The sequence below is a fragment of the Portunus trituberculatus genome, chromosome 46 (genome assembly GCF_017591435.1).
Source record: "Portunus trituberculatus isolate SZX2019 chromosome 46, ASM1759143v1, whole genome shotgun sequence".
Lineage (NCBI taxonomy): Eukaryota > Metazoa > Arthropoda > Malacostraca > Decapoda > Portunidae > Portunus > Portunus trituberculatus.
Window position 1 is genome coordinate 5,276,268 of NC_059300.1, and position 24,188 is coordinate 5,300,455.

The window sequence follows — 24,188 nt, forward strand, 5'->3', positions numbered from 1 at the left end:
AGAACCACAGCAATGAACGTGTTAGGATCCTCAGTCATCGTCAGATTGTTGCGTGGGGCTTGGTTGGCTAAGGCTGTGCTGGAGAAGATTTTTCTTATATTTGTCTTGAAGAAGCGAGAAGAGGAGATCTGTAGAGGAATGGAAAAACGAGATGGAGAGACGGAAAAGAGAGAGCTGCAAAGAATCTTGGCAATAAAAGATTCACCAGACAAAAAAAATGTAAACCCAAGCCAACTCATGCACAGAGTCAAAACTGAGGCGATAATGAAGTAGAGAAGAGGTACTTAGGCGTCCTCCTCTTCTTGTTTATTTGTTGTGAAGATATGAGAGGAGAAGAGAAAAAGATTTGCAGTGCGACAAAGAATGAGATAGAGACGAAAAAGAGGAAGGAATACAAAGTCAGTGCACATGAAGATTCTGTTGAAAAACAAAAAAAAGCATAAGGCGACTGATGCAAGAATTCAATCCCTGACACCCAGACGACAAAGGAGGAGGAAAAAAACGAGGTGTTATGTTTCACTATCCTCATCTTGTGTGGGAATGCAGCCAACAACAGACGTGCTTGGTTAACGTATGTACTGTGGTGGCCAGTCATTGCCAACCATCACATAAGTTTCACACACACACACACACACACACACACACACACACACACACACACACACACACACACACACACACACACACACACACACACACACACACACACACACACACACACACACCCTTCCCCTCTCCTCGACACGAGACACTCCAGTACTTCCGCATCTTTCCTCTCATGACCCGTGACTTGCAGTTTTGAAACAAGAGGAGTTGCAAGTCACAGCAGCACCTAAACTGAATCTGCTTTAGAAAATTCGTTCACCGTAAGGAGCGGGATTTTATGCAGTCTGTATCTCTCTCTCTCTCTCTCTCTCTTTTTTTTTTCTTTTATTCATAACGTACGTAGCCTGCGTGTAGTTGCATAAGAACAAAATTACCAGACGGGACGCCGCGTGGATGTCAATCGAGGGACGCGAAACTCGACCCGCTGGGCGGCGCAAGCTGTTATGTGTAAAACTTGAACTGATTTAATGAACGTTTGATGACGCTGGGGCTGCCCTGAGGATTTTAAATGTATTACTATCAAGTCTTGTTAGGCAGTCTGTGTTTAAACGTCCATGAATAAATGAACTGTTGACTTGGGAATAAATGAACAGCGATACTTTGTTTGAGCTGCGAGAGGCCAAGAAAGAGCGGAACATGCCAGTTTGTGTATTTGATCTAATAGGACACTGCTTTGTAAATGGGAATGTCTATGACTGAAACCGGTTGAACAACACAAGCTAACTGTAACGGCCGAGGCGCAGCGGGCGAGGCAGCACCAGCAACACCGGCGCCAGTAAGGAAACTTGGTCGATGGAGGAAGTAGGCCATATGCTTTACTTTTTATCTCTGTTTGTTGACGAGAGTTAACGCGACACACATTAGCAGCAACAACAACAAGAACAACAACAACAGCAATAACAGCAACAACAACGACAACAGAATAGTGATACAAGTATATTCAATCTACTCATAACATCTCATTGCTTCATTAATTTTTATTCTAATTTCTTAGGTTCGTCAACCAGAATTAACATTACACACACACACACACACACACACACACACACACACACACACACACACACACACACACACACACACACACACACACACACACACACACAAAAGACAATATTAAGGCAAGACTATTAATATTTTAAGTTCATTTTCTAGTGTTTTTATTTTCTTTCACTTGTTTTCATATATATATATATATATATATATATATATATATATATATATATATATATATATATATATATATATATATATATATATATATATATATATATATATATTTTTTTTTTTTTTTTTTTTTTTTTTTTTTTTTTTTCTGGGAGGCTCATCGAAATGGAAGAAACGGACAGTGAGACATGAATGAGGCTGACACTTGATCCTCCACTCCTTTGCTTTTAAATGTCGTGTTCTTGCGTCCGTCCCTTACCAGCAAATCGTGGTGGTCATTAGGGCTGGACTCCCATACAGAACCACCTCCCCCTCGCCACACGCCGCCTCCTTACGTCTGAAATACATCGGTGCTCAGTAATACATTGGAGAATTTATCTACGCATCATAATTTAATGTAGATGATGATGAAAGTATCGGGAGTATAGCAGTGAGACAATATATGACATGGACTTTATGATAATTACTTGGTATAAGCCTGAGTGATGAAAACGCAAAACTTATTCTTAATTTCATGAGTGTTAATTGTTTTATATGCTCTCAAAACAATTATCTTGTTTCCTCTCTCTTTTTTTTCCATGTTAGAGTTGTCCTTATAGTATACAGTAAGGGATAGTAATGTGAACAGCGTGTGAGTGAGGAGACAGTTTGTGTCTTTGAAGTGACCGTTGTCCCGTATGTGGCTTGCTGCTGCTTGTGTGGCCTCCGTGTGTGGCCTTGTAAATGAGAAAACACACACACACACACACACACACACACACACACACACACACACACACACACACACACACACACACACACACACACACACACACACACACACACACACACACACACACACACACACACACACACACACACACACACACACTTGAACAACGAGGGCTATGAAGATGTGTTTTAATGTTATTTCTTTTTAACTTTTTTTTTCATCTTTTTTTCTCTTCATCCTGGAGAGTTTGGAAGATGGATTACATTTCGTCACACTGCGGAAAAGAAAAGAAAATAAAAGTCATGTGGTGATGGTGATGGTGGCGGTGGCGTTGGTGGTGGTGGGCAGGAAGTGTCAGGTACCCGAGATAAGTCAATCCACATTCTCTCTTTTGTGCTCCAGAATGACCATCCATGACCATCCATATCTGGCGTTTGATCCCTCTCTCAGATTTTACGATAACTCACCTTTTCCTTACCTATTTAGAAATCTTAATCGCCTAAACCACCGTAAACCCTTCGATCCGGTAGTCCGTGAAGGTGTTTGACCATGTATTTGTTTGTGTTGAGTACTGGAGCTTGTGAGTCCTTCAGGGTTGAGATAGATGCTGTGGCAGATATAGGGACCCGCTGCTTCCATCGAGGCTGTGGCGGTGGCGTCATCCCGCTAGTGTCGTCGCGTGTCAGGGCGGCAGAGCGTGAAAACTCCTAAAATTACCATTGTGCGCGGCCACCTCCGGGAGCGGCGACGGTGGACGTGGTGGAGCAAATTACCTGAGCGGCTGGCCGTGAAAACTCCATCAGCGTCAAGTGGTGCGTCGTGAGGGACGAGCTGGTGCCGAGCCTGGAGGAGGGAGGTGGCTGGCGGCGGCGAGCACGACAGATGGCCGCCACGAGCACCAGTCTTGGGGAGCGTGGGAAGGGTGCTGGGCAGGACTGGTGCTTGAAGGGACTGATGGGTGTTCGGTCTCGGCAAGGGAGGTGTGTCTTAAACGGCGAAGCTATGTAAGATTGGTTTAGTACTATAAGGTGTACAAATGTATGTTGATAATGTTTATGTATGACGGTGAGACAAGATGTGACCTCCTTATGAGTGTGGGTGTGTATATTAATGAGCTCTAATGCAATGAGGAGCCTTGTTGCTTGTTTAATGATGTGTAAATAAAAATATTCATGGTGCAATGAGATAAATAAACCTGAGTGGCTGCAACACACGCCTTGCAGCTTCTCATCACGTGTGTTGCATGTTCTCGCCTTTCACAAGTCAACATTCACCTTTGCATCGTAACCAGACATTACTACTCGCCTCGGTCGCTCGCGTGTGGGCGCCTCCACGAAATAAAAAGAATAAAGGTGAACACACACACACACACACACACACACACACACACACACACACACACACACACACACACACACACACACACACTAGTTGTAAACCAGGTGTTCATTGCAATTGGCTTAAAATTCAGTGTCATTGTAACATCATGACTTGAGTAAGAAAGTTAGGATTTTTCTGCTTGTGTGTGTGTGTGTGTGTGTGTGTGTGTGTGTGTGTGTGTGTGTGTGTGTGTGTGTGAAGGCAGGATCAAACATGTGTAGCTCCCAATATTTTCCTGTTCACTCTGACTGCAGGACAATCCACCTTTATGTCATCACTTAACAGGGAAAGCGTCCAGGATTGCACCTAACCTGAAGTTCTCACCTGACCAAATGTTTCTCTCTCCACTAATACTTCTTAGGCAACGTCTCTCTCGTTAATTTGTTGTATAAATAGGACATATACATTTACAGGCTACAGGTAGATGATAGAGGTACACTCCAGCTACGTTACCTGGTACACTCTACCTGGCCGGGGTAAGGTAAGATGGGTAAGGTCAGGTAGAAAGGTGTAAAGCATGAGAGAAAGGGTATAGAGGATGAATTTTGATCATGGGAGAAATGGGATGGGTGTGGGTGATGGTGGTGGGAATGGGGGTGGGTGTTAAGCCTTGGCCTAGTAAGAATAGGTTAGGGAAACAAGAGAAGCAGGATCTGGTGGAAAGGATAAGGTTACGTTCAAGGGAAAGTTGGTGAAGCAAGGTGGTGGAGGAGGTGCTGCAGAGGCCTGTGTTGTGGGAGAAATGAAAGCACAGCAAAGAAAGAATGGAGACAATGACAGAGGTAAAGATATAAAAAAGTGAAAATGGGGAGATTGAAGTGCATTTACCAGCATCCGGAAGGAAAGAGGAAATGAGCATAAAGGAGAGAGGCGAAGAGGTGCTTGAAGTTAAAAGTAAACGGGACAACAAGACAGGGAAGCATTACAAATGAGGCTGTGGCGACACGGACACAGGGACGCGTTAGGAAGGAAAAGGTGGGCCGTGAAATGTCTATCCCAAAGCACACGAGTATATCTTTCCCAGTACAACTCATGCAGAACAAGAAAAAAGGTGAGGTGCATAAGAAACACTGATAAGATCCTTACCTGGTGATGAAGGTAAATATTGATGTTGGGGATTAGGATGAGAAAGTAGACAGGTGTGCGTATAAAAAAAACAGCATTTTGTCAAGAGGGTAAGGGAGTGAACAGGTATTAGGGCAGGTGTTTAAGGGTAGAGCAGGAAAGAGGCAGGGGGGGGAAGGTGGAGGATGTCTCTGGGTGAGCGGGTGGCCCCTGGCGTGTGGTGGCCACAGTTAGCCATTCGCCACGCTGGGTTATCTGCGACCTATCTAAGGATCAGGGCACCTCACCACCCCACCACCCCACCACCACCACCCGACCCCACCACCCAGGGGCCCATACACTTCAGCCCCCAACCTTTGCCCCGCCCCACCCCTCCTCTTTGCTGACCCTGCTCCCCGCGTCCTTCCTTGGCCCTGCCCGGCACACACCTGCTTCAGAGTACTTGTTGTCATGCATACATTGTTCACACAGAGATGCATGGAAATGGTTGTGTTGTTTCTCTCTCTCTCTCTCTCTCTCTCTCTCTCTCTCTCTCTCTCTCTCTCTCTCTCTCTCTCTCTCTCTCTCTCTCTCTCTCTCTCTCTCTCTCTCTCTCTCTCTCTCACACGCTCGCACACACGCACGCACGATTCGACATTCACCGTGTTATCCGATAAATTAGATGCTTCCGTGCATTGAATTTTAAAGCGAGTGCAAGGGAATAGTACATAAGAGAGAGAGAGAGAGAGAGAGAGAGAGAGAGAGAGAGAGAGAGAGAGAGAGAGAGAGAGAGAGAGAGAGCAAAACTTTTTACGATCGTTTAATTTCTTTTATTGTATGACATTTTTACCTTTTAATTTTAAGCCTTTATTTATTTGGCTGTTTATTGGCTTTGCTCTTTGTGTGTGTGTGTGTGTGTGTGTGTGTGTGTGTGTGTGTGTGTGTGTGTGTGTGTGTGTGTGTGTGTGTGTGTAGGTAGGTAAGAGCTTGACCTCACATTCATAAGAGTAGATTTAAAAGGGATAGTATGAAGTGAGCCTATTACTCTCTCTCTCTCTCTCTCTCTCTCTCTCTCTCTCTCTCTCTCTCTCTCTCTCTCTCTCTCTCTCTCTCTCTCTCTCTCTCTCTCTCTCTCTCTCACACACACACACACACACACACACACACACACACACACACACACACACACACACACACACACACACACAGGCTTAACTGAACCTTTGGGCCGTTAAGTCGTATATATTCATGATGGGTTACTATTAAACAAGTCTTCTCCTGATGCTCGGAATGCTGTCATGTTTCCTCTCCATTTTTCGACCCCCGAGGCTGAGGTAAAAGATTCCTCGGGTATTTTTTTTATATATTTATGGATTTTTTTTCTTTCCTCTGCCATGAACGTCGCTAATGGCAGGCAGGAGACCGAGTGCTTGTTTTCTTTCCACTTGCGGGGTTGATGAGGTGTTTGTTTATATAGAAAAAGTGTTAACCGCAGTCCAGTTTGGGAAATGATTATAGACACTTGGATATTTGCAAAGGACTGGGATTACTGAAGTTGGATTATTGTTATTATTTGATATACGATGAATAACAAGTATTTTTTTTTCTTTTTTTACTTTTGGAAATTTCGGTGTTTTACATATATTTATTTGCATGGGAGTTACAATTATTAACGTTGGATTATTGTTTTATATGATGAAGGAAAGACAAAAAATCATGGTGTCCTGGTTAGTCGTCATATATTATTTTATTGATGTATCTTTAAATTTTACCATCTCAGTAGCATCATTGGATGTGTTGGTAGTAGCAGCGGCGGTGGTGATGGTGGTTGTTTTGGTGGTGGTGGTGGTGGCACGGCTTGTGGTGGTTTATGGCATGGGTCATTGTGAGGACGTGATTAGAATGCAGAGCCCATACACTGCCTCTGTGCATTGGGGTGGGAGAAGGTGAAGGTGGCCAGGATTTTTTTTAAGAAGGTGAGAAGGATTACTAACAAAAGGAAATGGGCATGTAGAAAGGTTCTGCCAGGGCTTACAATGAAGGTGTTACATGTTAAGAGTTGACGGTGGTGAATCTACTCGTCATTTGTTTAGCGAGAGGAATTATTTGAAAAGGACGCAAGGGGAGACGAAATAAGGATTAGGAAGTGGGGAGACAAGAGATAGAATATAAGATAGGACTTATTAGTTGGCTGAAAAATTATGCTAGAAGAAGAAAGGAAGGAAAAAGGGAAGTGGAGGACAAAAAGATAGAGGATAAGATAAGATATATTGTCATTTTTAAAACATTCTTGAAAACATCTTTATTTATTTGTTATTTTTTTAGGAAAACATGCAAGAATATTATCTGGAAGGGGAAAATGAGCAAAAAATTGAAATAGGAGAAGAGAGTGGAAGAGTAGAACAAGTTTAGAATAGTAACGGAGAAGATGGAGTAAGGAAGCAAGAAGAGAAACAAAAGAGAGACACCAGCCTGGCCTCTCCATCTCACGTGTCAGCACAAAGTCAAAACAACGCTGGTGATCATGTAAGAGAATTGAACCAGGTACCGAGTCGACGGGAAAAACGAAATTGATGTGAGGAAGAAAAAAAAAGGAACCCCAAACATTTTAATGAGGCGGCTATTAGGTGAAGCACCACGATTTACTGGATGGCGGCGGGGCTCCAACCGGCTTATACTTCAGGAATCAGGGCCACGGTATTAATGCATTGCCGTAATCAGTGTTTGACATGTTTGTGGTGCTGCTCACTGAGACGAGGTGTGCGTGTGGGGATGTAGGTGATGAGCTGTAGTGTCTGTAATGGTGGTCGTGGTAGTATGATGAAGTCCTTGTTGGGTTAGAACTGTAGTGTTTGCAGCAGCAGCAGCGTAGGAAGAGGAGGAATAGGAGAAGAAGGATTTGGCGTTGGTGGTGATGGTGGTGCAGTCCTTGCCGCCTCTGGGTTAGAACGACTTAGGTGGACTCCGTGGTCAGCGGTGCATGGCTCGTTTGTCAACCTTGGGGCGCTGCCAGGTGTGGCCTTCACTGTCCCGCGCCTTCAGAACAGCACAGGCCATACTGTATAATCACCTTTCAACAGGAGCACATATTTTCCTTCTTGTGTTTATGCATTTACGAGATACCACACGTCTCCCGCTGGCTGACTACGATGATCGCTGATACATCTCATAAACCAGTATTTTTTCTTATGTGGAGGGGAAGGGGTAACGAGTGACCAATTACGTTGTAGGATTCTGATTAACGTGTCTTCATTTGCATACAAGTGTTCATCAGAGCCATTCATGTTCCCGGAGCTGCTAAATCACCATTGCCCTTTGTTCAATCTTGTCCCTGTAGCTTCTTGGCCTTGTATGAAATGAAAACTTACATTAAAGGGCAAATAAAATTAAGTGAATCAAAGCTTGCCGTCAAGATGGTTTATAATTTGGTGTGGAATTGCTGGGGTGACGAGGGAAGGAGCGAGGACTGGATTAGGCTGGTCAAGGTACAGTAAGTGGAGGCAGCTCCTGGGTCATGGTCTGGCAGAAGTGGAATTAAACCTGGCATGAGACACTGAGTACCGTCTAGGAGCAGCGATAAGCCACGCAACTGAGAGCCAGAGACCGAGAGGACTTGCCAGGGGTAGTGAAGGCCTGTCAGGGATAGTGGGAGTGTACACATTGGTATTCAAGATTATTCAAAGTATTGACGCCGTGCTGGTGATAATCGTAGTGAGAGGCTGCCAGGGTACAGCCGGCACTCAGAAGACACCTTGCTTTCCCACCATCACTATTTTCAAGGGTTACAGAGATGACCGATTGGATTCTCAAAAGTGCATATCCACTTAACGATTTAGAAATTTTCTTAATCTCTTATCTAAATAAAAAAAAAAACTTCAAAACACGTGTAGCTTCAACTAAACTCTTCAAAAGAGAGTAGAGATGCGTCACAGAAGTGTTTGAGAATATGGTACTAAGTAAGATCAGGTAGGAACCCTCGTGAGCTGCATTCGGACTAGCCTGGAGCTCCGCGGGCCGGCCAGTCAGTGCATGCCGTCACCACCACTGTATTTTCGTGGGCCTCCGATACCACAGATAAGGAAGATTTCTGGCCCGAGTGACCTCCTGTAGAGTGATGAGTCCTGATTACTCGGCCATTACTGCAGCGCCACTCCCCCATTACTAACCCCGCGCTGGTGATCAAGTGCGGATCTTATCGGGGGAAAATCTTTGATCGCTTCGCCATCCATCTTGGCATCGGTCGTGCAAAAAACTCTTCATGGACATCATCAATCCATGACGCGGCAGCTGATGAAATGAGAGCCACGGAGAGCCGCCGGAAGGGAGGACTCTTAGCTGGTGGGAGTCGCTGCTGCTCCACAAGGGCGTGCTGAGGAGCGGGAGGGAGAGCAGGGAGGAACACCGGCGATTGTAACAATGAGGCGCTGGTGTCATGGAAGGCTTCTCTGGGTGTCTTGAGTGTGTTAGAGAGAGAGAGAGAGAGAGAGAGAGAGAGAGAGAGAGAGAGAGAGAGAGAGAGAGAGACTGCACGTTGCACAGATGACGAGCGCATTGTAGGATAGGATGCATTGAAAAAAAGCTGAGGACGATTGGTGGTGGTGGTGGTGGTAGTGATGGTGGTGGTGGGGGTAGTGGTGGTGGTTATGGTGATGATGAAAGTGGATATATTGTTAAAAAAAGAAAAGTTACATCACACCGTCTCAGTCACCACCACCACCACCACCACCACCACCACCACCATCATCACCTTTACCACCTTTACCGTCATCTCTTTCAAATAAATTTCATCTTCATATTTCAATTAACTTTTCTTACTGTACCAATTAGTGATAGATGTTGAAGACGTCTCGCCACGCACCGTATAATTTGAGGAATTAATTGTATATCTCACGCTCTTTCTTCCCCCCTGAGATGTAAGCGTATTAGCGCATTTCGTTCAAACGTGAAGGAATGTCTTGATTGATGCGTTTTTTTCTTTCTCTTTCTGTCGCAGGTAAGCGGAGGCAACGCGGCGTGTGACTGAGACGTGAGTGGTGAGTGTTACCTGAGAGAGAGAGAGAGAGAGAGAGAGAGAGAGAGAGAGAGAGAGAGAGAGAGCGGTCCTTCCTACGAGTACTAGAATGTGTAAGGACAGTAGAAATCTCTCTCTCTCTCTCTCTCTCTCTCTCTCTCTCTCTCTCTCTCTCTCTCTCTCTCTCTCTCCCCTGCCAGTCTCCTTGACACCTAAAGTAAAAAGTTCTTATACTAACCACAAAATCACACACACACACACACACACACACACACACACACACACACACACACACACACACACACACACACACACACACACACACACACACACACACACACACACACACACACACACACACACACACACACACACACACACACACACCGTATACGATAACATCAGGCAAATCTTAACCTCTGCTGTCATTTTCCTTTCATCAGCCATGCAGTCTCCTCATGTTGCACGGCTGATCGCATCCCGCAGTCCGCCGGTGCTTCCCTTCTGTCTCTGTGTGATTGCTGCCTGTATTAATTGTCACACCAGTCACATTACATGAAACCTGAGTCTGGCTTATCGCTCCCATTAGAAGCAGCGTTGCTCTTAACAGGGGAGCGAAGGAGTTTTAATGATAGATTTTTATCGATGTTATTCGCCATTACTGTCCCAGATGATTTGAGAACGAGAAGGAGACAGAGACAGAAGGAGAGGGAGGGAGTGAGGAAGGGAGCGAGATGGAGTGAGGAAGGGGGCGAGAGGGAGAGAGAGGGAGAGGGGGAGGGAAAGGGAGAAGGCGAAGAAGGAGAAGAAGGAGAATAAAGAGAAGAAAGAGGATGTGCGTATATCATAGGTAGATTTTATTTTCAAATCTCTTTTTTTGCGAGGCTTGTGTTGTTCTTGTATGCAAGAAAGCCCAGGAGCACATCGCGGGAGGGAGGAGGAGAAGAAGGAGGAGGAAAGAGATGACTGAGTATCATAGGTTTTGGCTGCTATTAACCTGTTGCTCCTCTTTTTTCCATGCTTTTTTCCTCTCATCGCCTCATTTCCAAGCACTGGCTGGTGATTAGAGGCCAAAATGTGGCCTCGAATAATTTTTCTCAGTCGGAATTCACAACTCTGTTCGCTGAGGCATTCGATTTCTGTGTTGTGATTAACCTGTTATTCTTCAATATACGTTCTCATTCTCAGTTAGCTAGGCACTTCTTGGCACCTCAGTAGCAGTGTGAGTCATTGGGGCAGCTCTGTGACAGTAAAATGGCCTGCGCACTAAATCGCTGTCTTGTAATTAATGCTTGCATGATGCGCTGTGAAATTGGTCCACATTAGATCACAAACCCTTAATAATACGCAACTCGTGTGCTACGCTTGGCTGGCACCTGAGTGCCTGGCGGCTGGAATATGATAAAAAGTCCGTTTATAAAAAAAGTAAACGGTCATCAGCGTCCTTTATTTTATCATTGGGGACTCTTAAGTATATAGAAAAAAATTAAATATCTGCTCTGCATTCTATCAGCGGCTGCCGGATGGGCCTGGGGCGTTGGGCTGAGCAGTGGCCGTGGGATTTACGAGGAGGCCGTGTCTGGACCATTGGATGATGCCTGCCTGCCCTGGTGCCGCTGCGCCCTGCTTTACACGGCTACATCCTTGTGTCAGGTTACTGCATTAATTCTTAGTTCCACAGTCCGCTTCCTTCTAATGTAAAGAGAGTTATTTTGATACAAATGAAGTTTTTTTTTTAATATAAAGAGAGAGGGATTAATTTGATTATGGTCAATAAATAATGACAGGAAAAAGGCTCTGTGAAAATATAATACCGAAAAGATAATTGTTCCATAAATAATAGAGATTACAAGAGGTGTCCTGAAATGATCACGTTAGGCAACATACTGTAATTTCCATGTAATATTTCAGCGTAAGGTGTGGAGTGGTGGGCGAGGTAGTGAGTGGCAGGAGTGAGTGTAATGTGAGGATGAAATTTAGCGTCACACTTTGCGGCGGTCACGAGCAACACTGCATTTGAATGGGTGAGAGGTTCCATGTAGCCACTTTGTCACCTGCAAAGGCTTTTTCGCCTCCCGTCCCCCACAACACACACACACACACACACACACACACACACACACACACACACACACACACACACACACACACACACACACACACACACACACACACACACACACACACTGAAAGAAGGCGAATGTTTCTAGATATATAAGATCTTTAAAAAAAAAGGAAAAAAAAACTCATGTAAATGTAATCAAAGAGTTTTTAATTATTATTTTTTTTATTTATTTATTTATTTAAAGACAAATCACTTAACCTACAAAATGTGTGAGTAGTTATGATTACTATTTTATTTATTCAGTAAAATGTAATACTAAAATCATCTCCAGATTATTTCGTTTGTGTTTTCACTTTGACATCTAACACAAATTTAGGCGTGTTCATGTCCCCTGATGCTATGTAATTAAAGATGTCCGTCAGGGAGCTTCGACTCACCTGACCGTGACTATTTATTCATGAGTTACGTAAATAGTATAACTTTTATCTATTATAAATATACCAATAAATCTTTACTTATCTAAGGCATAACTAGCGCACAGGAACATGACAACACCTCCATTCCACACAGACACACACAGAAATTTCTCCCACATACAAAACGGCCAATCTGTATATGAATGTAGAAGAAAATGTGCATAGATAAGATTTCACACATGACAGCAGTTAACAAGACCATCAGCAAATTCATCCCAAGGACACGCGCACCTTGAAAATGCACTAATTAAATTCCACACTGAGGTGCAACACGGCGCGTATTCCCACCGCCGCACCTGTCCCTCGCTACCTGGGGACTCTAAGGTGGGTTTTCGGGGGTATGTACAAGGGAGGGGGGGGATGGTACATTTCAAGGGATAAAAGAGGAGTTTGGGAGTTTATATTTCTCTCTCTCTCTCTCTCTCTCTCTCTCTCTCTCTCTCTCTCTCTCTCTCTCTCTCTCTCTCTCTCTCTCTCTCTCTCTCTCTCTCTCTCTCTCTCTCTCTCTCTCTCTCTCTCTCTCTCTCTGTCATGTCCACTGCATTTTCATTTGTTCATCCGTCAAGCGTAAGAAATGGAAATAATCTCTCTCTCTCTCTCTCTCTCTCTCTCTCTCTCTCTCTCTCTCTCTCTCTCTCTCTCTCTCTCTCTCTCTCTCTCTCTCTCTCTCTCTCTCTCTCTCTCTCTCTCTCTCTCTCTCTGTCGTTTATAAATAATACCACGAGAAGCCTGAGGGAGTGGCCAGAAAAATGAAGGCATGGTCGAGGCTCCTGTACTGGCGGGAGACTGAAGGCAATTGGGCCACCGATAACACTCGCCTTACCTGTGATAGAAAACGGGGCACTGGGTCAGGTGTGAGGGTCAAGCACCTCTTACTTACCTGCTTATGTGTAAATACTTTTGGTGATGATAATATAAGGAGGATGTTTCTGATTTATTTTATTGTTTATTTCTTTATTAGTTTAGTTTGGTATGAAGGTAGGTTAGGTTTAATTCGTTAGGTTAGGTTAGGTTACGTGACGTGAGGTGGGTGTTAGAATTGGTTTGCTTGTCTTTTGTATTAGTATGGTGCTTGATTGCAGGTATTGCTTAGAGGTGTGTTTGCTGTCCTGGTAAATGATATTGCTTTTTGCCAAACTAGCTCTTTGTCTGTGTGTGTGTGTGTGTGTGTGTGTGTGTGTGTGTGTGTGTGTGTGTGTGTGTGTGTGTGTGTGTGTGTGTGTGTGTGTGTGTGTGTGTGTGTGTGCACACACACACACACACACACACACACACACACACACACACACACACACACACACACACAGACACACACACAAGTAGTCGACCGCATGACGCGGTTGTAATAACAATAATATAATGTCTTACTTACGATGAAGATAACTTGGGGGCGAGAAGATCTCCATTTAGATATTTCAGATAGGCGGCGAGATGATTATAAACATTACATTGCTTCATCTAGCTGGCGGTCGTGCGGTGTGGAGTCATCTTATACGAATTCTCCTCCTCCTCTTCCTTCTCCTTCTCCTTCTCCTTCTCCTTCTCCTTCTCCTTCTCCTTCTCCTTCTCCTCCTCCTCCTCCTCCTCCTCCTCCTCCTCGTGTCCATCTTCCCTTCCTCTGTCACTCTTCCTCTTCCTCTTCCTCTTCCTCCTCCTCCTCCTCCTCTCTCTCTCTCCTCTCCTCCTCCTCCTCCTCCTCCTCCTCCATAGTCCCTCCTGTCACATTTCGCAACCTCAACAGTCTCCTCTCCTCTCTCTCTCTCTTCTCTCCTCTCTCCTCTCTCTCTCTCTCTCTCTCTCTCTCTCTCTCTCCTCTCTCTCTCTTCTCTCTCTCTCTTCTCTTCTCTTCTCTTCTCTTCTCTCTCTCTCTCTCTCTCTCTCTCTTCTCTTCTCTCTCTCTCTCTCTCTCTCCTCTCCTCTCCTCCTCTCCTCCTCTCCTCTCCTCTCTCTCTCTCTCTCTCTCTCTCTCTCTCTCTCTCTCTCTCTCTCTCTCTCTCTCTCTCTCTCTCTCTCTCTCTCTCTCTCTCTCTCTCTCTCGTGGCAGGGGTCTTGATACCCGCTGAGCTTCAAACGCTGACGTGAGGCAGGAGGGAATAGTGATCAGGGGGCAGCTGAGGAGTGGCGTGGTAAGATGCCCCGTCTATTATTGAAGTGAGGAGCTGGGAGGTGTGGCGAGGGTGTAAGAGGGAGCAAGAAGAAAGACGGCGGGGTGGGGAGAGTTTTAGAGTGAGGAAGACGTGAGGGAGGTGTCACTGTTAAGGTGGAGTGAGATTCTGAGTGTAGAGGTTAGAATGTGTGGTTCAACAGTGATACATTTGGTAAAGATGTGGAATTATTTTGATATATAGCAACTTTCTGTGTGTTTTTTTTTTATGTACTTGAATAGTTAATAAAGTGTGTATGTGTTGTGAGTATGTGTGTGTGTGGTGGATGGGTGGGTGGGTGTGTGTGAGTGAGTTTGTGCATGTGGAGTGTGTGTGTGTGTGTGTGTGTGTGTGTGTGTGTGTGTATGACCATCCATATGTATCAGTGTACTTTTATAAGATTTTGTCTGCAAGTTCGTGGATGAGTTCAGAATTTTAATCACGATAGCTTACTGCTTGTCAGTCTTTCTCTAGCTGGTGTCTATCTTTGCCTGTTTGCTGTTTGTTCGTCTATTGGATTGTCTTGTTGGTTGCCTTGCTGGCTGTCATTCTGTCTTTCTGTGTGTCTCTGTCTGTCTGCATATATATTTGTGTCTGTTTATCTAGCTGACTGGCTGGCTAACTGGCTGGCTGGCTGTCTTTTTGTCTGTCTTTCTGTCTATCGATCTGTCTGTCTGTCTGTCTGTCTGGCTGGCTGGGTGGTTGGCTGGCTGGCTGGCTGGCTGGCTGGCTGGCTGTCTTTTTTTGTCTGTCTGTCTGTCTGTCTGTGTCAGGCTGGCTGGCTGTCTGTCTTTTTGTCTGTTTTTCTGTCTGTCTATCTGTCTGTCTGTCTGTCTGGCTTGCTGGCTGGCTGGCTGGTTGGCTGGTTGGTTGGTTGGATTGCGCATGTCCAGTTTCAAGAAGTTCGCCGTATGATTGAAAACAAGGTACGCATATAATTATGAAAGGATATGACAGGTGTCTGGGTGCATATGCAGTGTGTGCGTCTGGTTCCAATTGTTCTCTCCGATTCGAGACAGATCTGTGTGCAGCGGCAGGGATGGCAGTCTATCCACCGGTGAGTAGCAGGTGGTCCTGGCGTATCGCGGCCTAGCATCTTTCTTTTGAATACTTGAGTGATCGGAGAGACCAGGATTCTGAAGGCGTCTATTGTTCCCGTGTGCCATGAATTCACATCGTACTGAGTGATCACTTATATTCCCTCTGTACATCCAGCTCATCTGTCCCCCCAACACATCTCCATCCGGCTGGAGGCGATGCGGAGTGTAGTGGTGGGGAGGGCTGATGGGTGTGGTGTGTCCAAGTGATGGTGTGATGGGAATTCTGAGTTTTTCCCATCAGCTTTTGAGATGTTGTGCGATTTTTACTCTGCGTGATTAGTATTTTTTTTAGTATTTACATTTGCTTCTTGTGGTTATTGCCTAAGTAGCTAAGTAGGACGCAGGAATGCCGTTGGTGAGGTAGTTTAAACACTCCTGACATTTTGTTTCATGGACGTTTAAATGCCTGAGTGTCAGTGGCCGGGCGAGGCCGTGCATACTTCCAGGTAGCGTTAATACGGAAGACATTATCGTTATTTAGCTTTTAGCCTCAAAATTTTTTATAATGTAGATTGCGGCACGAGTGTGGAGGAGGGTGGCGGTGACAAGCATCTTTGCTGCGGCTGCACCACAACTTTGTGTGTTTTTGGCGCCTGGAGGGATGCTGGGCGCTGTCTCGCATCTGGTAGAAAATATTTTTCTCAGCTTTATAATAGAAAACTGAATGTGAAATATAATTTTCTTTTAAGACGAAGGAATGCGTAGAACATTTTTAGTTACTAGTAAATTTTCAAAAGATGCGAAGCGCCAGATGAAAATGTAAGAGTTTCATTGCGTAAAATGACAGCCATGGCCTGAAAGCTTCCATTGTCGCTGCGGTCTGGCTGGAAGTGGTGGCACAGAGGATAAAAGGATAAGTTAGAAGTACTTTACTTCCTCTGATGTGTGGACTTTTTAGACCTTGTATAGTAACGCTTGAGAAAATAAATCATTAGTACTTCACCCAGCAGACCTGGCGCCCTTACATGGCTGCAGCGTGCAATCTGAAGTAAGAGATGTGTGATTATGTCTGATCCTCAGCCGACATATTGCAAGTCCACAGATTATTATCTGCAACGCCAGAAAAAAAAAGTCAGCAATCCACATCATCTGCAATATGGATCAACAATGTAAAATCGACAACAGGTGCAGGCAGGAAGGGCAGGACGGGTGTTGCCGGGAGGCGGTGCTTGTGCTGTGCTTGAGTAGGCCTGTGAATGACAGATGTACTCAAGGACACGTTCTGTTACGTGTTTACTTCGTACACCAAATTGCTTCCTTAATGGAGGCATCATTAAAGCGCCATAATTAGAGAATGCCTTTAGTATCTTATTCCTTTGTTTTCATTTTACTTTTTCACTTCGCTTCCCACGATCTGGTCTAAGCAACGGTAACTTTTTTTTGCTCTATCCAATCGCCTCTTGTCCTTTCTTGAAAATTTATAGGAGCAGTTGTGTCTGATTGTGTGGGTGCATGTGTGTGTGTGTGTGTGTGTGTGTGTGTGTGTGTGTGTGTGTGTGTGTGTGTGTGTGTGTGTGTGTGTGTGTGTGTGTGTGTGTGTGTGTGTGTGTGTGTGTGTGTGTGTGTGTGTGTGTGTGTGTGTGTGTGTGTGTGTGTGTGTGTGTGTGTGTGTGTGTGTGTGTGTGTGTGTCTGTCGGAAATGGGGGAGGGGGACGTCTACGTGTATTTGGTATGTAAGACTACGTGATAATTTCTCTGATTGTCTTAACCCACCTGACGAACACACACACACACACACACACACACACACACACACACACACACACACACACACACACACACACACACACAAAGACTGTAGTGGTGGTAGGCTATTAAAAAAATGATAAAGAAAAAAAGGTCAGTAGTTGCTACGTGGTGCACTAAATCACTGCATTTATAACATTGTGGCGTCAGCTTGCGACTCGCCAAACTTGTAGTAACCTTGATAGTGTACGTGTGTGTGTGTGTGTGTGTGTGTGTGTGTGTGTGTGTGTGTGTGTGTGTGTGTGTGTGTGTGCGTCCCTCTCCCTCGTCTCTCTCTCTCTCTCTCTCTCTCTCTCTCTCTCTCTCTCTCTCTCTCTCTCTCTCTCTCTCTCTCTCTCTCTCTCTCTCTCTCTCTCTCTCTCTCTCTCTCTCTCTCTCTCTCTCTCTCTCTCTCTCTCGTATCATAGTCGGTGTTGCTTCCAGTTCATACCGTGTCTGCTCGCACTTCTTTTTCTGTTGCTCCTCCAGAAGGTATAATATGTACTAATGCATTATCCCCGACTCGTTTTGGAGGTCAGGAGGTGTTGCGTTTGCTTAACTGGAAGATGTGGTTAGGGGCTGAAATCTCGCCTGAAGTTCCGTGTGTGTGTGTGTGTGTGTGTGTGTGTGTGTGTGTGTGTGTGTGTGTGTGTGTGTGTGTGTGTGTTTTAAAAGGTGCTGTAGCGTGGGTGTTGAATAATAACATGCTTCAGTGAATATTCGAGCTAGTGGGAGCATGAATGGAGTGGAGCGTGTAAAGGATACGAAAGATGAGAAAGAGGAATGTATTTGGTATCGCTGTGTGTGTGTGTGTGTGTGTGTGTGTGTGTGTGTGTGTGTGTGTGTACCTGTGGTGGTGGTTATGGTTAAAGAGACCATGAGTAATAAGCGCGGTGATGCATGAGCGTGTTGCGATGCTGGGATGTGATTGCATGACTTTACTATATAGAAAGGGAAACTAGTACATAATTATACCTACAAGCTGCTATTCATTCAGCATAAAGTCCCGAGTTATGTATTATTAGAGGGACGTAATTCCCAATGTGTAGTCCTTAGATTCAGACTTACACGTCCTGAAAAATAGTTTCATGCAATATGAAAGACAACTGATCTACACACGAGAACTCCCTGCATTACGTAAGAGACTCTCAGACTGTGAATAAATCTTTCAACTCTTAAAATTGATAATATAATAGAAAACTTTTAAGGGGCATATGGTCGATGAATGTCATCACCCACCATTCATTAACTGACACGTAATTTCTTAAGCGCCGAACCATTGATCCACATACATACAAAACATTTGGCACCACAACGAGATTCTTGGCGAGACCTTTAGACCTCAAACTAAACACTCAACACCCAACACCCAAACGAGACATTCAGCCCCAAGCTGCACCTTCACAATTTGTCAGAGAAGACTTGCATTTATGAGGACGAGACATTCAGCGCCAAAACGAGATTTTGAGCTCCAAGAGCTCTCCATTCAACCCCAGAACGAAGACTTCTTGATCTCCAGCTGATGAATGCAGCCACTAAACCTAACCCAGCCAGCCACTCAGCCCACATTCTTGTCTTCAACCTCCAGAACAGACCATGGCGCTCCAGGACGAGATCTCCAAATCCCAGACGAAGCCGAGGCAGATGGCCGCCGAGAGTACTGGGCCCGGGGTATCGTGGGGCGGGGCGTTGAATCACTGCACATGACTGGACGGGTTTTTGTCGTCAGGTGTCGGGGCTCACCAAGGTGCTGAGGCTGGCCGGTCTTGCAGGATTGAAGCCCGAACCAGCCCTGGAGTGAAGCTTGTAAGGACAGAAGAGATCAGAAGGGACTGGGCTACTAGGGCACGGGGGCAGTGAGGTGAAGCGAGTTTTAAGGCGCGTGGCAAGCAGTTGGCAGCGCTGAGGTGCTGGAGCGGAGAAAGCAGTAAAAGAGGGTGCTTGAGCAACGGAGCTGATGTTAGGGTAAAGGATTATTGCGAGGAGCGAGGGGCAGTGGGTCTGCTGGGACAGGATAAGCGTAGGCGGCGAGGCAGCATAACAGGTATTGAGAAAATCCGTTGTGGAGTGTGCCCGCCTCTGAGAACAAGAACCGGATTGTAATTGAGGCGGTATAGCATTAAGGCATTAAGTATTTGTGATAAAAAAGCAGTCTGATATATTTTGGTGCAGCGTAGTGGATCCTTGCAACATTGAGTGAAGAGCTGCGAGAGCGTCAGCCTGGTGCCGTCAGAAGGCTGACTACCCCAGTCGCCGGTTAGGGAACACGACCATGTGTGTCTTGCTTCCTGACGGCTGCCTGCACGGAACGTCTGGACGGAATGTGACGAAACACATATAAGTTGCAGATGAATATGCGATGTAACAGAGGCGGGGTCGCTCGTGACCAGAGGGCAAAGGTCAGCTGGCGTGGGCAAGGGTGGTGGTCCCGCAAGCTGCCACGGCCAGTCCTCTTCCCCAAGGCGGCCCCGGCTGGGGACTGGCGGGCACCCAAGGTTAGAGGTTAGGTAGAGGGGCTGCCAGAGGTTACCGCGCTGCCCAAGGTTAAGGGTTAGGGAGGAGGGGAAGAGGAGGTTTTGTGGAGTTAGGAAACGAGTCAGTGCTTTATTTTGAGAAGCGCAAGGCCGAGTGTGAGGCCCTTCTGGGTCTGCAAGGGAAGCAGCAGGAAGGAGGCGGAGGGAGATGGGGACACCGCGGCAATGATGAGGGACCATCCACGCCTTCAAACTTGACTGCATCCCTTCACTGTCTGACTGGCGCAGGCTTAGCGTTGTTATATACCATCAGTGACGCTTTGAGATCAACACCAACATCAGCGGTGTAGGAGGAGCCGTGGAGGAGGAGCCAAGAAGGAGGAGGAGGAGGCCGAGGAAGCTGATCTGCGCCAGGAGGCATCAGGAACCAGCCAGGCGGAACTGTGACTGGCTATTCTCACCTCCTCCTCCATCTCCTTCTCCTCCCCATCTGATCCTCCTTGTTCTTTATCCGATTTCTACAATTATCTTTTCTTACACTTCCAGTTCTCTCTGCCTTCAAGTCCTCCTTAGTAACTCGGTTTTTTACTGGACCCTGAATCTCGGCCAGGCGTCATGAGGCAGCACAGCCTGAACCACCTGAAGGCTTGGAGTCATGGGTGTCGTGGCACGGCGTGACTCTCCAAGCACGTTTCTGTAACATTGCCTGCCTGTAAATCGCTCACTTCCCCCCACGCACGTCATATGGCATTAATTTTGTGTTGAGGGACAAAGGAAGTGCTGGCGCCGCGGGTGATGATTCATGTGATGACTTTTTATAGGTCTTGTGTAGTCTGCCAGGGATGTGTTTTGTGGCGCAACGCAACACATGACACGCGAAGTCAAGTCAGCCTCACAGTTACTCCTTCCTGCCACTGGGTGCACGAGTGTACTCCTGAGCAAGGGAACCTGTTTCATGACTCTCCTTGACCTGGATTTAACTCGTTCTGCGGGAGACTTGTGAGACTGTTTTTGGTGGACGCCTCAAGCACTGCTGTCCTTTCCCGATAGGAGGGTCACGCTTCTTGCCTTCAGGCCGCCTGCTGCAGGCACACCGAGACGCCCTTGGCAGCCACCGAGTCCAAGACCTGTCCCACTCGCCCTTGGTGTGTGGCCTTCACCACTACTGCTCATGTATTACTAAGGATTTACCTCGAGCACACACACACACACACACACACACACACACACACACACACACACACACACACACACACACACACACACACACACACACACACACTAGCCTAGTGACACTTCACACCCTGTCACTTAGCAAGCTGAGACATTCCCCGTCTAATTTGCTAAAATTTTTACTAGTGAGTGACCAGTTACTCTCCTTGATCAAGAGAATTGTATACGTGATACTTTAAAGATTAGCCTTACTTGTAGACATGACCATATAAACAAAACTCAGTAGGCGAAATATATCTGGGAATGACAAATCAGGCGCACGTAGATGAATTACACACACACACACACACACACACACACACACACACACACACACACACACACACACACACACACACACACACACACACACACACACACACACACACACACACACACACACACACACACCCGGTAGCTCAGTGGTTAGAGCGCTGGCCTCACAAGCCAGAGGACCGGGGTTCGATTCCCCGGCTGGGTGGAGATATTTGGGTGTGTCTCCTTTCACGTGTAGCCCCTGTTCACCTAGCAGTGAGTAGGTACGGGATGTAAATCGAGGAGTTGTGACCTTGTTGTCCCGGTGTGTGGTGTGTGCCTGGTCTCAGGCCTATCCGAAGATCGGAAATAATGAGCTCTGAGCTCGTTCCGTAGGGTAACGTCTGGCTGTCTCGTCAGAGACTGCAGCAGATCAAACAGTGAAACACACATACCTCTTAATGTGTGGCCCCTGTTCACCTAGCAGTAAATAGGTACGGGATGTAACTCGAGGGGTTGTGGCCTCGCTTTCCCGGTGTGTGAGTGTGTTGATGTTGTCTCAGTCCTACCCGAAGATCGGTCTATGAGCTCTGAGCTCGCTCCGTAATGGGGAAGACTGGCTGGGTGACCAGCAGGCCACCGAGGTGAATTACACACACACACACACACACACACACACACACACACACACACACACACACACACACACACCTACACACACACACACACACACACACGGCATATACTATAAGCTATACATGTCAATAACCTCACGATCACCGTCGCCGTCTCATTGCCCTGCTAAGAAATATCTATGGAAGGCAAATAATGGACAGCAAATAATAATTGTTTGCCACTAACGATTAACTAGGTGTGGCTGATAATTGTTTTATAAAACGCATCTAAGAACAATATAGTGAGAGGTAATGCTTGCCTGGATGGGATCATAGCGCCTGAAGGGACCCCGCCACGCCCCGCAAGGTACTCTAGTCTTGGCAGCGCCGCAGGTGTCTCCTTCAGGGGCGCACTTTTTTGGTCGTTTGGTGCATGATTTGTAGACCATCTGGCGCAGCGCTGCCTCCGCCACGCCTTTACAAAAGGTACAAGTGCTTTAATTAAATGTTCAGCCGCATAAAACTGGTTGCACACAAGGTACTTTAGCTCATTCCCTCTCCATTGGGTAGCCTCCCACCAGGTAATTAGCAACAGGTACCATCCAGGGGGGTGTGCGGTACAGGTGCGGCTGTGACCTGGAATACTGAAGTGTTTCCTCGTCATGCTTGTCAGCCTCACTACTGACGGAGGTGCCCAATTGTAATGTGACGCCACACCACGCAGTCAGCATTAGTCGGGGTCTACTCCGACAAGTGCTGACGGCGACGTACTGGCTGTGGGTGGCCTGGGCTCCTTTTGTGGCTGTGGGTGGCCAGAGTATCACTAGAAGATATGCTGGAATGTCTTATGTTTCCCAATGTTCCTGTACTACTGTCTATTAGTCTGGGTCTCTCTCCGTCCTCCACGCAATCTTACTTGTAGATTTCACTAGTCAATTTATTTTAGAATTATCGTCTGGGATTAGTACCTTCATTGCTTGGTTCTTACGTTTGTCTTGTCTGTCTGTTTGCTGCTTTTGCTTTTTACCCCGTCCTTTTTGCCTTTGTCGCGAGTAGCAAGGCCATAGAAAGGTGTGTGTGTGTGTGTGTGTGTGTGTGTGTGTGTGTGTGTGTGTGTGTGTGTGTGTGTGTGTGTGTGTGTGTGTGTTGTTGGGATGAGTGCGTGTGTAGCGGTAATAATTTTCATCATGGCACACAACCTCCGCGTCTCTCAAATACCTGAGTGATGTCAATTGAAATGCATGATCTGTTATCGTGGACGCGTGGACGTGGCAGGAGACACGCGGTCTGTAATTTGTGCATCATTCCTTATCTTCACCTGGACTCTGTCGCCCACCAGGATAATTTAGGAAGCTGTGTTCGATTCGGGTGCTTGTGTATACTTGAAGAAGAAGAAGAAAAAGAAGAGAGAGAGAGAGAGAGAGAGAGAGAGAGAGAGAGAGAGAGAGAGAGAGAGAGAGAGAGAGAGAGAGAGAGAGAGAGAGAGATTACTAAGCGAGACACATATACCGAAAGATCTTTGAACATCTAACATGACTTATGACCTGGAATCTATCGCGGACCAAGATAGCATAGCAAGTATGTATTCCACTAGGCCGACTGTGTACCCTCGAAGGCAGACACTCCATCTGAACGAGACACTCGGTACAAAAAAGTGTAAAGATAACCTGGAGTCTGCAACAATTTCTAGATGTCTAACTTAAATTCTCACCTGGAATGTATTGCGAATCTGGATAACTTAGAACACTGTACTCCACTTGGTTGCCCGTGTACTCTTGAAGGCAGAGAGTCCACCTGGGAGAGGAAATTAACTTAATCAGGGTTCTGGAGGGATCTGTAGAAATCTAACTTGAATTATACACTTAGAATTTTTCACACGCTACGATAATTTGAGAAGCTGTACTCGACCTGGCTGGCTGTGTACCTTGGAGGCAAAGAATCCACCTAAGAAATACATCTGGGAGGAAGAAAATAACATTACCTACACTTTTAGAATGATACCTTAAATTTATTACTATTTGTGTGCATTATGAGTCAAGTCCAGTCAGTGCAGTGATACATTATACGCCACACTGGCCACGTATCACCTCGATAAGGGCCCCACGTGATGTACATCGCCGCTCTCCTCTTTAGTCAGCGGGCGGCGATAGGTGGCGATAAAAGATAATTGTAACACGTCTTGGAGTGCAGGAGTGGCGGCAGG

At 46.1% G+C, this 24,188-nt stretch overlaps 1 non-coding gene across 1 annotated transcript; it reads left to right on the top strand.

Moving 5' to 3' along the window:
• Positions 1-21,524: 21,524 nt before the first annotated feature.
• Positions 21,525-21,598, top strand: Trnav-cac. The gene has a single exon. It is a non-coding gene; the product is annotated as a tRNA-Val (tRNA).
• The last annotated feature ends 2,590 nt before the right edge of the window (positions 21,599-24,188 follow it).